The sequence below is a fragment of the Lolium perenne genome, chromosome 1, assembly GCF_019359855.2.
Source record: "Lolium perenne isolate Kyuss_39 chromosome 1, Kyuss_2.0, whole genome shotgun sequence".
Lineage (NCBI taxonomy): Eukaryota > Viridiplantae > Streptophyta > Magnoliopsida > Poales > Poaceae > Lolium > Lolium perenne.
Window position 1 is genome coordinate 211490075 of NC_067244.2, and position 14876 is coordinate 211504950.

The 14876-nt window shown below is 47.0% G+C and overlaps 1 long non-coding RNA gene across 6 annotated transcripts; it reads left to right on the forward strand.

The window, feature by feature from the left end:
• The first annotated feature begins 8500 nt into the window (after positions 1-8500).
• On the forward strand, positions 8501-14394 carry LOC127322997 (uncharacterized). Of its 6 annotated transcripts, none has more exons than XR_011748121.1 (8): positions 8501-9425; positions 9824-9972; positions 10064-10157; positions 11105-11169; positions 11286-11365; positions 12708-12866; positions 13689-13847; positions 14093-14394. It is a non-coding gene; the product is annotated as an uncharacterized lncRNA (long non-coding RNA). The 6 variants fall into 6 exon arrangements; XR_011748120.1 differs by having other exon boundaries at positions 12750-12866; XR_011748119.1 differs by having other exon boundaries at positions 11286-12866.
• Positions 14395-14876: the final 482 nt, after the last annotated feature.

Genomic DNA, 14876 nt, shown 5'->3' on the forward strand with positions numbered 1-14876 from the left:
CAGCGAAGAGGGGTCAGGCAGGGCCTCGCCGGCACTGAAGAGGAGACTGGGCGGCAGGGGGAGCGTGCCGGCAAGCGGTGGCACGACAGGGGAGAGGAGGACGATGGCACCGGCGCGTGGTGGCAGGTTGGATGAGGAGAAGGTGGTGGGAGAGTAGGGCGGCCAGAGGGCAGCGCGTGGCGGCGGCGGGCGGGGATTCAGGAGGAGGGTGGAGGATGGCGGGGAGGTGGTTGGCGGTGGCCGGCGAGTGTGGCGACGGGCGGAGCTCGGGTGCGGGCGGAAGAAGAGATGGGCGCGGGGGGAAGTGGAGATGGGCGCAGGTGGAGGTGGTCCGGCTCGACCCGGCCGCACCCTAAACCCGACCGTGCACTAACCCTATGCCGAGGGCCAGGCTATGCTGACGGTAGCCCTCGGCATAGACCCCTTTTTTTCTTTTTCAATTTATTTTTTATTCAAATTTTCTTAATGTCAATTATATTATAAAATATATTAATATAGGTCCATACAAATTTGTTTTAAACTTCTACATTCCCAAGCTATGCGCTTAAAAAAATTTACCATCTTAACTTAATATTTTCTCCCGTAGACGAAACCCTAATCCGGTAGCCCCGCAGATCTACCAATTTGATCGACCTCCGATGACAGCTGACCCATGGACTTTTCTCTTCATTTGTGTTGTGTTAGCTCATCGGAACATGTAGTATCAATAATTACCCTATCTTACATCAATATTCCTTCCGGTAGAAGAAACCCTAATCTGGGAGCCCCGCGGATCTACCCCTTTCACCGGCCTCCAATGACAGTTGACCCATGGAATTTTCTCTTCCCTTGTGTTTTGTTGGGTCATAGGAACATGTGCAAACAAGGATCATCCCATATGATCTCAAGTTTCTCTCCGGTTCACCTCCGAGGGAGTTCCCCCCTATACATGCAAAATCTGCCTAAGTGTAGGAACACCCTGTCCGAGAAGCCGAACACACCTGGCGGGGTATCCTTGGATATAAAACCATCTAAAATCACTTTTGTGCATTCCATGTGGACACACACAAGTTTTGGGTCCATTCCCTAGATTCGATCCTCGATTTCTGAAGAAACCCTAGTTCTGTTGACCGCACGGTCTACCCCTTTGACTGCATCCCATCAGGGGTCCCCCGGTGGGCATATGCCTCCATTTGAGCTTAGTTAGGTCATAGGTACATGTGGAAACAATGATCATCCCATATGATCTCAAGGTTCTCTCCGGTTCACCTCCGAGGGAGTTCCCCCCTATACATGCAGAATCTGCCTAAGTGTAGGAACCCCCTGTCCGAGAAGCCGGACACACCTGGGAGGGTAGCCTTGGATATAAAACCATCTCAAATCACTTTTGTGCATTCCATGTGGACACACACAAGTTTTGGGGCCATTCCCTACATCTGATGCCCGATTTCTGACGAAACCCTAATTCTGTTGACCGCGCGGTCTACCCCTTTGACTGCATCCCATCGGGGGTCCCCCGGTGGGCATATGCCTCCATTTTAGCTTGTTAGGTCATCGGTACATGTGGAAACAATGATCATCCCATATGATCCCAAGTTTCTCTCTGGTTCACCTCCGAGGGAGTTCCCCCCCTATACATGCAGAATCTGCCTAAGTGTAGGAACCCCCATGTCGAGAAGCCGGACACACCTAGGGGGTGTAGCCTTGGATATAAAACCATCTCAAATCACTTTTGTGCATGCCACGTGTACACACACAAGTTTTGGGGCCATTCCCTACATCCGATGCTCGATTTCTGACGAAACCCTAGTTTTGTTGATCACGCGGTCTACCCCTTGGACTGCATCCCATCGAGGGTCCCCCGGTGGGTATATGCCTCCATTTGAGCTTGGTTAGGTCATAGGTACATTTGGAAACAAGGATCATCCCATATGATCTCAAGGTTCTCTCCGGTTCACCTCCGAGGGAGTTCCCCCTATACATGTAGAATCTGCCTAAGTGTAGGAACCCCCTGTCCGAGAAGCCGGACACACCTGGGGGGTAGCCTTGGATATAAAACCATCTCAAATAACTTTTGTGCATGCCATGTGGACACACACAAGTTTTGGGGCCATTCCCTACATCTGATGCTTGATTTTTGACGAAACCCTAGTTCTATTCACCGCGCGGTCTACCCCTTTGACTGCATCCCATCGGGGGGGGGGGGGGTGGTGGGCATAAGCCTCCATTTGAGCTTGGTTTGGTCATATGTACATGTGGAAACAATGATCATTCCATATGATCTCAAGGTTCTCTCTGGTTCACCTCCGAGGGAGTTCCCCCTATACATGTAGAATCTGCCTAAGTGTAGGAACCCCCTGTCCGAGAAGCCGGACACACCTGGGGGGTAGCCTTAGATATAAAACCATCTCAAATAACTCTTGTGAATTCCATGTGGACACACACAAGTTTTGGGCCCATTCCCTACATCTGATGCTCGATTTCTGACGAAACCCTACTTCTGTTGACCGCGCGATCTACCCCTTTGACTGCATTCCATCGAGGGTCCCCCGGTGGGCATATGCCTCCATTTTAGCTTGGTTAGGTCATAGGTACATGTGGAAACAATGATGATCCCATATGATCTCAAGGTTCTCTCCGGTTCACCTCCGAGGGAGTTCCCCCTATACATTCAGAATCTGCCTAAGTGTAGGAACCCCCATGCCGAGAAGCCGGACACAACTGGGGGGTAGCATTGGATATAAAACCATCTCAAATCACTTTTGTGCATGCCATGTGGATACACACAAGTTTTGGGGCCATTCCCTACATCTGATGCTCGATTTCTGACAAAACCCTAGTTCTGTTGACCGCGCGGTCTACCCCTTTGACTGCATCCCATCGGGGGTGCCCCGGTGGGCATATCCCTCCATTTGAGCTTGGTTAGGTCAAAGGTACATGTGGAAACAATTATCATCCCATATGATCTCAAGGTTCTCTCCGGTTCACCTCCGAGGGAGTTCCCCCCTATACATGCAGAATCTGCCTAAGTGTTGGAACCCCCTGTCCGAGAAGGCGGACACACCTTGTGGGTAGCCTTGGATATAAAACCATCTCAAATCACTTTTGTGCATTCCATGTGGACACACACAAGTTTTGGGGCCATTCCCTACATCTGATGCTCGATTTCTGACGAAACCCTAGTTCTATTTACCGCGCGGTCTACCCCTTTGACTGCATCCCATCGGGGGTCCCCCGGTGGGCATATGCCTCCATTTGAGCTCGGTTAGGTCATAGGTACATGTGTAAACAATGATCATCCCATATGATCCCAAGTTTCTCTCCGGTTCACCTCCGAGGGAGTTCCTCCTATACATGCAGAATCTGCCTAAGTGTAGGAACCCCCTGTCCGAGAAGCCGGATACACCTGGGGGGGGGTAGCCTTGGATATAAAACCATCTCAAATCACTTTTGTGCATTCCATGTGGACACACACAAGTTTTGGGGCCATTCCCTACATCTGATGCTCGATTTCTGACGAAACCCTAGTTATGTTGACCGCGCGGTCTACCCCTTTGACTGCATCCCATCGGGGTCCCCCGGTGGGCATATGCCTCCATTTGAGCTTGGTTAGGTCACAGGTACATGTGGAAACAATTATCATCCCACATGATCTCAAGGTTCTCCCCGGTTCACCTCCGAGGGAGTTCCCCCCTATAGATGCAGAATCTGCATAAGTGTAGGAACCCCCTGTCCGAGAAGCCGGACACACCTGGGGGTAGCCTTGGATATAAAACCATCTCAAATCACTTTTTTGCATTCCATGTGGACACACACAAGTTTTGGGGCCATTCCCTACATCTGATGCTCGATTTCTGACGAAACCCTAGTTCTGTTGACCGCGCGGTCTACCCCTTTGACTGCATCCCATCGGGGGTCCTCCGGTGGGCATATGCCTCCATTTGAGCTTGGTTAGGTCATAGGTACATGTGTAAACAATGATCATCCCATATGATCCCAAGTTTCTCTCCGGTTCACCTCCGAGGGAGTTCCCCCCTATACATGCAGAATCTGCCTAAGTGTTGGAACCCCCTGTCCGAGAAGGCGGACACACCTTGGGGGTAGCCTTGGATATAAAACCATCTCAAATCACTTTTGTGCATTCCATGTGGACACACACAAGTTTTGGGGCCATTCCCTACATCTGATGCTCGATTTCTGACGAAACCCTAGTTCTATTGACCGCGCGGTCTACCCCTTTGACTACATCCCATCGGGGTCCCCCGGTGGTCATATGCCTCCATTTGAGCTTGGTTAGGTCATAGCTACATGTGGAAACAATGATCATCCCATATGATCCCAAGTTTCTCTCCGGTTCACCTCCGAGGGAGTTCCCCCCTATACATGCAGAATTTGCCTAAGTGTAGGAACCCCCTGTCCGAGAAGCCGGACACACCTGGGGGTAGCCTTGGATATACAACCATCTCAAATCATTTTTGTGAATGTCATGTGGACACACACAAGTTTTGGGGCCATTCCCTACATCCGATGCTCGATTTCTGACGAAACCCTTGTTCTGTTGACCGCGCGGTCTACCCCTTTGACTGCATCCCATCGAGGGTCCTCCGGTGGGCATATGCCTCCATTTGAGCATGATTAGGTCATAGGTACATGTGGAAACAAGGATCATCCCATATGATCTCAAGGTTCTCTCCGGTTCACCTCCGAGGGAGTTCCCCCCTATACATGCAGAATCTGCCTAAGTGTAGGAACCCCCTGTCTGAGAAGCCGGACACACCTGGGGGTAGCCTTGGATATAAAGCCATCTAAAATCACTTTTGTGCATTCCATGTGGACACACACAAGTTTTGGGGCCATTCCCTACATCTGATGCTCGATTTCTGATGAAACCCTAGTTTTGTTGACCGCGTGATCTACGCCTTTGACTGCATCCCATCGAGGGTCCCCCAGTGGGCATATGCCTCCATTTGAGCTTGTTTAGGTCATAGGTACATGTGGAAACAATGATCATCCCATATGATCTCAAGGTTCTCTCCGGTTCACCTCGGAGGGAGTTCCCCCTATACATGCAGAATCTGCCTAAATGTAGGAACCCCCTGTCCGAGAAGCCGAACACACCTGGGGGTAGCCTTGGATTAAAACCATCTCAAATCACTTTTTTGCATTCCATGTGGACAGACACAAGTTTTGGGGCCATTCCCTACATCTGATGCTTGATTTCTGATGAAAACCTAGTTCTGTTGACCGCGCGGTCTACCCCTTTAACTGCATCCCATCGAGGGTCCCCCGGTGGGCATATGCCTCCATTTTAGCTTGGTTAGGTCATAGGTACATGTGGAAACAAGGATCATCCCATATGATCTCAAGGTTCTCTCCGGTTCACCTCCGAGGGAGTTCCCCCCAATAAATGCAGAATGTGCCTAAGTGTAGGAACCCCCTGTCCGAGAAGCCGGACACACCTGGGGGGTAGCCTTGGATATAAAACCATCTCAAATCACTTTTGTGCATTCCATGTGGACACACACAAGTTTTGGGGCCATTCCCTACATCCGATGCTCGATTTCTGACGAAACCCTAGTTCTGTTGTTCGCGCGGTCTACCCCTTTGACTGCATCCCATCGAGGGTCCCCCGGTGGGCATATGCCTCCATTTGAGCTTGGTTAGGTCATAGGTACATGTGGAAACAAGGAACATCCCATATGATCCAAGGTTCTCTCCAGTTCACTCCCACCCTGCTACTTCTCTCCCGCCCTTTTTTCCTGCCCACCCTTTCCCGCTGCTTCTCTCCCGCCCTTTTTGCCCGCCCACCCTTTCCCGCTACTTCTCTCCCGCCCTTTTTTTCCCGCCCACCCTTTCCCACTGCTTATCTCCCGCCCTTTTTTCCCGCCATGATTTCCCGCCAAGTTTTCCCGCCCACCCTTTCCCACCCATTCTTTACTGGCAAGTTTTCCTGACGTTTCAGCCCCTCGTCGGCCTACATATAGCCATGTCTTCTCCACTAACATCACCAACAACATTTCTCCCCTCATCACTTCTCTCATCCAACAGCACCACAAAATCCTCTGAGTTGAGCTACCGCTGAGATGGCTCCTTGTCGCCGTAGCAACACGGGCTTCATCGGCGTTCTCCTGTGGCCTGCGGGACATTTCGCGGCTGAAATCACCGCTGGTGGTACGCGTGTGTGGCTCGGCACCTTCTACACGAAGGAGGCTGCTGCCCGCGCATACGATGTTGCGGCTTGGAGGTTTGGCCGGCCGCGCGATGAAATGAACTTCCCGGAGGTCAGGTCTCTGACGGAAGCTCAGAGTCTCTCTACCGAGCCGCTACTTCGCTCACAGGGTGAAGCGCGGCGGTACAGGTCTGGCCAGCGGCGGATTAATACCACCGAGGCAGACGAGCAGTTCATGGCACAGTGGTGTAGAGACCATCCTGGAGCCGTCGAGGCAGAGCGCGCATTCTGGAAGGAGAAGCAGACGTACAGGAGGGAGAGGAGGGCGGGAAAGCGACAGAGGAGGGCCGAATATGAAGCAGAGTACGCCAAAGGAGAGGATTTGACGTGGGGGGAGGATGATGAACGGTGGTTGTGGAACCTCTCAAGTACCGCTTCAGAGGACACCCCCAGCGAGGACATAGATTTCGACTTCTGATTAATATGTGTGTGTGTCGAGTCCGTGTGTCTAGCGGGTCATGCGTCGACCCAGTGTTAAGTGCTTCGCTCGTGTGTGGGTGTAGTTCTTTAAATGTTTTGGTTCCTGTGTGGGTGTAGTTCTTTAGTGTTTTGGTTCCTGTGTGGGTGTAGTTCTTTAAGTGTTTCGGTTCGTGTGTGGTTCTAGTTCTTTAAGCGCTTTGGTATGTGTGTGGGTCCAGTTATTTAAGTGTTTTGTATCATGTCTATATCTTAATTTCTTAAATGTATCACTTTTGTGCATGCCATGTGGACACACACAAGTTTTGGGGCCATTCACCCCTTCCGAGGCTCGATCTCTGACAAAACCCTAGTTCTGTTGACCGCGCGGTCTACTCCTTTGACTGCATCCCATCGGGGGTCCCCCGGTGGCCATATGCCTCCATTTGAGCTTTGTTAGATTATAGGTACATGTGGTAACAAGGATCATCCCATATGATCCCAAGTTTTTCTCCGGTTCACCTCCGAGGGAGTTCCCCCCTAAACATCCAGAATCTGCCCCTAGGGCGGGGACCCTGCAGATCTACCCTTATAGCTTTCTCCGTGCGAGGGTTTACCAATGGAATTTTTTACTTGTTTTGGTTTGTTTAGGACATATGTACATGGAAATCATAGGTTCGGCATACTTTACCATAAAATAGGCTCCGTTTGAGCCGTGGCAGGAGTTTCCACATACAGATCCTGGATTTTACCAAGTGCTAGCCCATGTATGCGGAAATCGTCTACGCCGGGTACATGCAAGGTTAGCCAAACCTTACATCACACTTGTACACATATGTTAGGGCTAGATGAAAATTTTGCAGCGATTCCGACGCTCCGGTGGTCTGTATCTTGGAAAACCCTAGGGCGGGGACCCCGCAGATCTACCCCTATAGCTTTCTCCGTGCGAGGGTTTGCCAATGGACTTTTTTACTTGTTTTGGTTTGTTTAGGACATATGTACATGAAAACCATAGGTTGGGCATACTTTACCATAAAATAGGCTCCGTTATAGCCGTAGCAAGGGTTTCCACGTACGGATCCTGGATTTTACCAAGTGGTAGGGGCATATGCAAGTTCTCCAGCGATTCCGACGCTCCGATGGTCTGTATCTTTGGAAACCCTAGGGTGGGGACCCCGCAGATCTACCCCTAGGGTTAGGGTTAGGGTTAGGATCCGGGTGAGGTTTAGGGTTACCAAAATGTTCGCAAAATAGAAAGTTGGCCCGCAGAAGCGGGAAACCCTAGGACGGGAATGGCCTCGGTTAGCGATAGGGTTGGAGTTAGGGTTAGCAATGGAATTTTTCCTAAATTTTTAAGGACATATGTACATCGATAGCAGAAGTTAGGCCTAGTGGCTCCGGTTGACCCGTCTGCCAAGAGCGTCACCCGTGGGACCTACATATATGCCATCTACGAAAACTTAAAAAATAGAACCTTTTTTACATAATTTATACTAGTAAATAAATAATAGAAACATAATATAAAGTAATATGAGAGAGAAAAAAAAATAAAAAAAACAATATGCCGAGGGTGGCCGTCGGCATAGGGGGGCCATGCCCTATGCCGAGGGTAGCCGTCGGCCTATGTGTGACGCCGTGAGCGCGCCGTCACGCCACCGCTGGAACAGGGGCCATGCCGGTGCCTACGCTGAGGGCTAGGTAGACGCCGACGGCAGCCCTCGGCGTAGAGACCTGTACGCCGACGGTATGTCTACGCGGACGGTCGGTGTCCCGAGCTGGCCCGGCGAGACCGTACGCCGACGGTCCCGACATTTGGCCGTCGGCGTACACTCTGGCCGTCGGCGTCTGTCACCATTCCTGTAGTGGTTGCCGCTCGACAGATGGTCGTGTTAATCTGAAGGTATAATAGCTGCCCCCCCATGGGGGCTTCACAGCGATTGGAGCTTCTCCACCGTCCGATCTTCCTGGCAGGGTAATCTCGGCCGTTGATTTCTGGCTCAATTCTGCTAGCTAACCCCATGCAACGGCCAATTGTTACCCGCCTCCGGCTGCCATGTGGGCCCCACCTTTGTCGGCCCCGCACGTCAGCGACCGTGGCTGGGATCTCTGTCGGTGCACATTGGCGTCGGCCAGGGATCTCCACCCCGCAGGGGAATTTTCGATATTTCAGCGGTATAGGTATAAAAGGCAGCATCCCACGGAGGGAAACCCTAGCCGCCGGCCCGCCAATCGCCTCGCGTGCTCGTCTTCCCCAATCCCCTCCCGAGCCTCTCCTCCCAAATCCCCTCGCGATCTCCTCGCCCAATCGCTCGCGCCCGCCTCCCACCGGCGGAGGAGCGGCGCCGTCATGGTCGCCGGCGGAGCCTCGGCGCGGCGGCGGGCCACAACCACCGTCACCAACCACCGCCCGCTGCTCGCACCACCCGCCGCGCGCCATACTTCCCCGGGGGAACAGTTGGTAGAGCTCCGTGGACGGCAGATGCAGGCTGATAACCTGAACCTCATGCCACGGCCAAGCTCATATGGAACACAGGTGCCCAAGATCTATTCTCCTTCTCCCCTTTGTATTCCTAATCCTCCCCGTCGCCCTTGGTGCCGCCGAGGCCGCCGCTCCTCCTCCTCTCTTCGCGCGCATCTCGCTCCGTCCCGGCATGTCTTCGTCGTCAAGCTCCCTTCAACACAGTTGCCGAGGGGGTGGAGGAGGAAGCCCTCCGTGGGGGCGCTGGTGTTGGAGACGACGACAGGGTTTGGAGCAGCGGAGGATTTCCTTCCTCTGCCAGCTCGGAATCCGGCGACCATGTTACACAGGTACAACTCCACGGTGAGACTTCTCTGCTTCTATCCTATTTAGTGTGTCCGGCTGGCGTTCCATTTTTTCCAAAATTTCTCATCAGATCTACTGTTGGATGATTTGCCCACGCCTTCATGGGCGAGCTCACCAAACCTGCAGCTCCCTTCCCCCTTGTTTATACGATTCTCTCTACTGGTTTGTTGTTTTTAGGGGCTCCTGATGTATACATTGTGATGACATATGTCTGCAAAGCCTTTTTCAACATTTCCTGAGATGTGAAGCTATGTTTCCATCCCAAAAAAATTCAGACACAACTTTCTCAATTTGCATATCAGGCTTTTATCGTAGCTTTTATTCTAATTGGACTAAATTATATAACAGCGTACCATAGATCCTGTGTAGCCAATTTAACCTTTACCCAATCACAGGAGGAGTGCAGACTGTTGTTTCCTCAAAGAAGAATGAGGATGTCGAACCAAGGTGTACTGCCCCGCTCATTTGCTTATAAGATGTTTCCTGACCATCATTGTGTGTCAACCAGAGCATTAAGCACAGTAAAGCTTGAGTAAACGATTTGGTATTTCAGAAACTTCAATTTTGTTTGGATAATTTGCTATAACGTTCAGTTCTTATTGTGCTAATTCATGTTTTTTGTAAAATGTTTGTAGAGGCAGGGTCGCAGTGTGCGGTTGTAGAAAGCTCGGGAAGCTCAGGCTCATCAGGATGTGCATAGAAAGAAGAAGAAACCTAAATCAGAAACAGGTATGGTATCTGAAATGGTTTACAAACAAAACCAGAAGGGGTCAGCCCTACAAAATACTCAATATTCCCTTTTAGTGCCTCCAAATAAGAGCTCAATCAGTACCAAGATATACATAGTATTTCAATCTTTGTTTCTTACTTGATTTAAACAGATTAAGTTGAGAACCCTCGATGATGTTCTAGAAGTATTACTAAAATGTTATTATGTGGCTTCTTTCATAGCTTGTCATCTTGAATGATTTGAAACCACATATGCCAAACACTCTTCCAGATCTTTAATTGTCACTTTCACCTTTTCTAATCCCATTATCGCCTCAATTGCAGTCACATCAGCATGTTGCATAAGTAAATAGTGTTGTCAAACTTTATTGAATCTTACATGTCTGATCCATCAGATTATAATTGTCGAGCTATAACCACTAAAAGTATGTTGCAATATAATTTTATGCTCATATATTCCTTTTTGCTTCTCAGGTCATGTGTTAGGCTGCTTTTTATCTACTAAATTGTAACAAATTTGAGATGTCAGTTAGTAATAATTATGAGCTTTGGTGTTTACATAAAACACAGATTTAGTATTGTCGAAACTCCATCTTTTTTTGTTGATGTGATAGGATGCATGTCAAGCTGATTGTGTTGGCTTTAAAAATGTTTGACCATGAGCTATTTGATTTTTCGTGGAACAACATTCAATCATCTACTCTGCCAATATAATTCTTTCACCTATAAATGACCTTTTCTTTCTCTAGAAAAATGATTTGATTTCAGAGTAGCAACTCACTGTGTGACTTATATTCTTGGGAACCCGAAGTGCCTTTTAGCCCTCACCTACATTATCTCCATTTTATCAGATTCTATAAACTGAAGTGTATGTATTGCACTTTAAACTACTTGATCCATGTACAAAATGTGGAAGTCTCTAATTCTGGGTTGCACACTTTATTCAGCAGCTCATGGCAAAAGTCATCTCTTTAATCTTGATGAACTAAGTCACTACTTGAAGATTCGGAAGGTGAGATTATGTGCATCAACCTATAATCATGTCTCTTTATTTTTTGTAATTAGTTATTGGTTAAGAGTTTAGATTCTTGCTATTTTGGACATTACGTTTATGTCCTGTATTTACAGGAGGCAAAATCCAGATCTAGACTTGAGTGACACTTGGAGTCCGGAGATATGGCACCAACGGTGATTCTTTCCATTGACAAGTGAGGACTAGATATTTTTCCTTACTAGGTATCTTATAGAGTTATTTGGCAATGGATATCTTCATTTAGTTTAGTTACTAAAGAGGTGACCATTTTTTTACGTATAATTATTCGTGCAACTTTGGTGGCAACTGAGAAGTGGCACTAATATACCTTTGCCATTGTCCGCGATCTGCTGGTTGGTAGCAGCCTGTTCCTAGCATGTTACATGTGCAGTGGTGCACATTTGTGGTTCATTCTTTCACTTTAATTCTCATATATTTGGGGTTATCCTTCCTTAACGATGAAATAGTTTGTTGCCCATATTTGTAGTCTGAAGTGTTACAGCCATTAGTAGTATGTGCTTTTTAATGGTGCATATAAACTCATTTTATAGTTTATTGGAGCCTTGTATGATTTAATCTAAAACCCCGTTAGGTTTTTTATTTTACTTGTTTTGTCTCAATCGTATACAACGTAATGGAAAATTCCCTAAATGACACTGGCACAAATATAGACATCCATTACTATAGCTACAACATATAATGTAGACAAATTAATCGGTAATCAGCATACATCTATAAGTATTTGTTGCCCAAAGAAAGTATGGTAACAACCTACCATCAAGATGTAGTTTCTCGGGTTGTGCAGTGCCCATACAATAAATTAATTTTTAGTGGCTAGATTAGAAACCCAGTTCGACGAATCGAATATGGAAAAGAATTGCACCGGTCGTCTTAAGTGAAAGCTTTGGATAGCTAGGTGTGAGATTAGCTTTGATCGAATCAAGTCTTTTCTTGCTATTTTTCTGGAAACAAATAAGATGGCATAAAAGTCAAGGGAAGTTCAGACACATTTCTAGAAGGTGATGCACGAGATTAGTAACCAGGCATTATTCAGTTCTTGCTTCTCTTTTTTTATTGAACGAAGTTCTTGCTTCTCTGATAGTGAGATTGACAAAATTCAAGACAGTTATTTGTGTGCTCTTTTGGCTTTGTTATTTACTGCTTACACCAAGGAATCTGTTTTGAGAGAATCTGGTGCACATGTAGTTTTTGAAAAGTTACTGAGTAGCTTCAGATGGAATGTTGTCCCGAATTATAATTAATTTAGTAGCTTCAGAGGGAATGTTGTGCTTTCATTGAGTTGGCTTATAATTGTAGTTACATGTGCAACTCCATCCTCATTGACATTCAGCACCCCTCACTAATCTTAATCAACGAATTGTGCTTTTTGGTTGTGATTTTGCCTCATCCCCTGGACTCCAGAATATGAGTACATGGATATATGTCGGACCTTATCAGTGTGTAGTGCTTACGATGTAGTATGCATTTCATTTCTCATCTATTTGCATTGTTACAAGGATTGTTATCTTGTTGTCTTGATGATGTGGGATCTATGGTAGCTTGGAGGACTACAGGCAGGCAATACCTGACTACCTCCTAAAGCTGGTTGTAGAGCTATTGCAGCTACAGGAGTGCAGGTTAAAATCGGAATTTACTCAACTGTCAATTATTTCTTTGTAAGCCCTTTATTTCTTTAGATCTTTCGTAACCTTTTAATGAATTGGTATGCTCTCGCATGTCAGAGATGCGATGAATTTTTGTGTGTTTGTACCTATGTGGTACATAGTATCAGCAAGTACAGCCTGAGTTGCTTTTACCAGATATAATTGGTATCATCATCATGTATGTGGAGACCACTATAGTTCTTACATGTTGGTGCCTTGCTAAATAAAAAGCTCAGATTTGTATTTAGAACTGAATCATCATTATATTTTATTATTATTTAAATGGCTGCTCAGCTTAGATTACTTGTCATTGCCTTTTCTAGGACTGACACAACATAGTATACAAATTGGTGCTGAACTGGCAATGGAGATTCAAGACATAGCTGACCCTAGGTCACCAAGTTCCGTGTCCTCCAAAACAACAATTTTTGGGTTCTTGCTCAAGTGAGCAAAAACAATTAATTAGATACTCTGTTGTTTTTCACGTCTAATTCTAGCTTTGCCCTCCATTTACTGTGTGCTCCAAACTATATATTTTTGCTACTTATTTCGGATGCTTGGTGCAGATACTTGCCTTGCCTTTCTTATTTTAGTCCTATGACTATTGTCATGCAGTCCTCCAAATACCTGAGTTGATTCATCTGCCACTTGAACACAATTTATTTGTGTCCTTATGAAGGGAAAACCTGTTGGGTTTGTCGTGGTTCAGTAAAACTGTATTCTAGCAGTGTGGCTAACCTTTCCTTTTCATTAAGTCTTGCTGGTCTTGCTTAAACAAGAAATTCCTTCACACTGCTGCTAATTTTCCAATTGTTCTCTGCTTTTGAGCACCAGATAAATTTGGAGCTGCTACGGTAATTGTGAAAAATGGACGGATTGCATCAGCAGCGGCGGCCACCTGGGGCAGCCCGCATCCCGCGAGAAGCGTCCTGGAGGACGAGCAGGCGAGGATATACCGGCTGTCTTCCCTCCTCTTCGTCCCTCCCCAACTGGGTAAGCCCCAATCTCTCTCTCTCTCTCTCTCTCCCCGTTTATGTACCCCATGCAAGAAATTACTATTAATGAAATGGTTTACCTCCTGTCATCGATATGTACAGTAGATCATGTTCTTATTGTAATAAGTTATATCTACTTTAGATAGGTTTACGTACTGGCTACTTCATAGTGTTACTATCTCTTTTGGTGACCTCAGATTACAATTTTCTTTCCTGCCAACTGACCTGATTTTATCCTGTCAGAGGTTGGACAATAAGTATTCTTTTGAACCGTCCAAGTATGTGGACTTGTATACCATGGTCCAAGAAGTTCAAAATAAAACTGCAAAAGGTTCATCGAGCTGCAAAAATGGACTTCTACGGCTCACCACTTTCTCCTGCATAATTTTTCACGTTCAATTCTAGCTTAATTAGCATCCTGGGTATTGGAGTTGTACTTAAATCATATTTTTCGTCTGTCAGGGCTATGGACCCTGTTTTTTGTAGCTCCTTTTCATTAGCTAATAATTATTTGTATTTACTAAAATGAAACATATCCTTGGTCATTCTTCATTTGCTACCTGCCAACCATCACTGCCTATATATATTTACTATATTGTGTTGTAGAGATAATACGTGGTCGCGCATCATATTTCGTATACATCTGAAACAAGATCACGCCAACACAATTTGCAATAATCATTAGCTACGTTTCTCATACTGGTAGTTTAATCCTGCTTAGTATTACATGCTTGCTCTTATTTGCTATGCCCTTCAAGTGTCTCATGTCTGGTTCTCAAGAATTTAGCACTGCATCAGGTGTTGTTGCCAGGTCCTGTTGTGGTCGACTACATGTGGTGGTCGACTATTGTACGTTACTAGGATTATCACCAATTCTCTTTTAGGTAAAGGCCTAATGGTTTTGCACTAGCCGCAAGCAGGAAAGATTCAGTTGATGTCATCGGGGTTGTCATGGATGACTTGCATCTCAGATTTATACTTATGAGAAAGTCACGGGTTTCTCAGATTTTCAAGGGTGCCCTGTAGC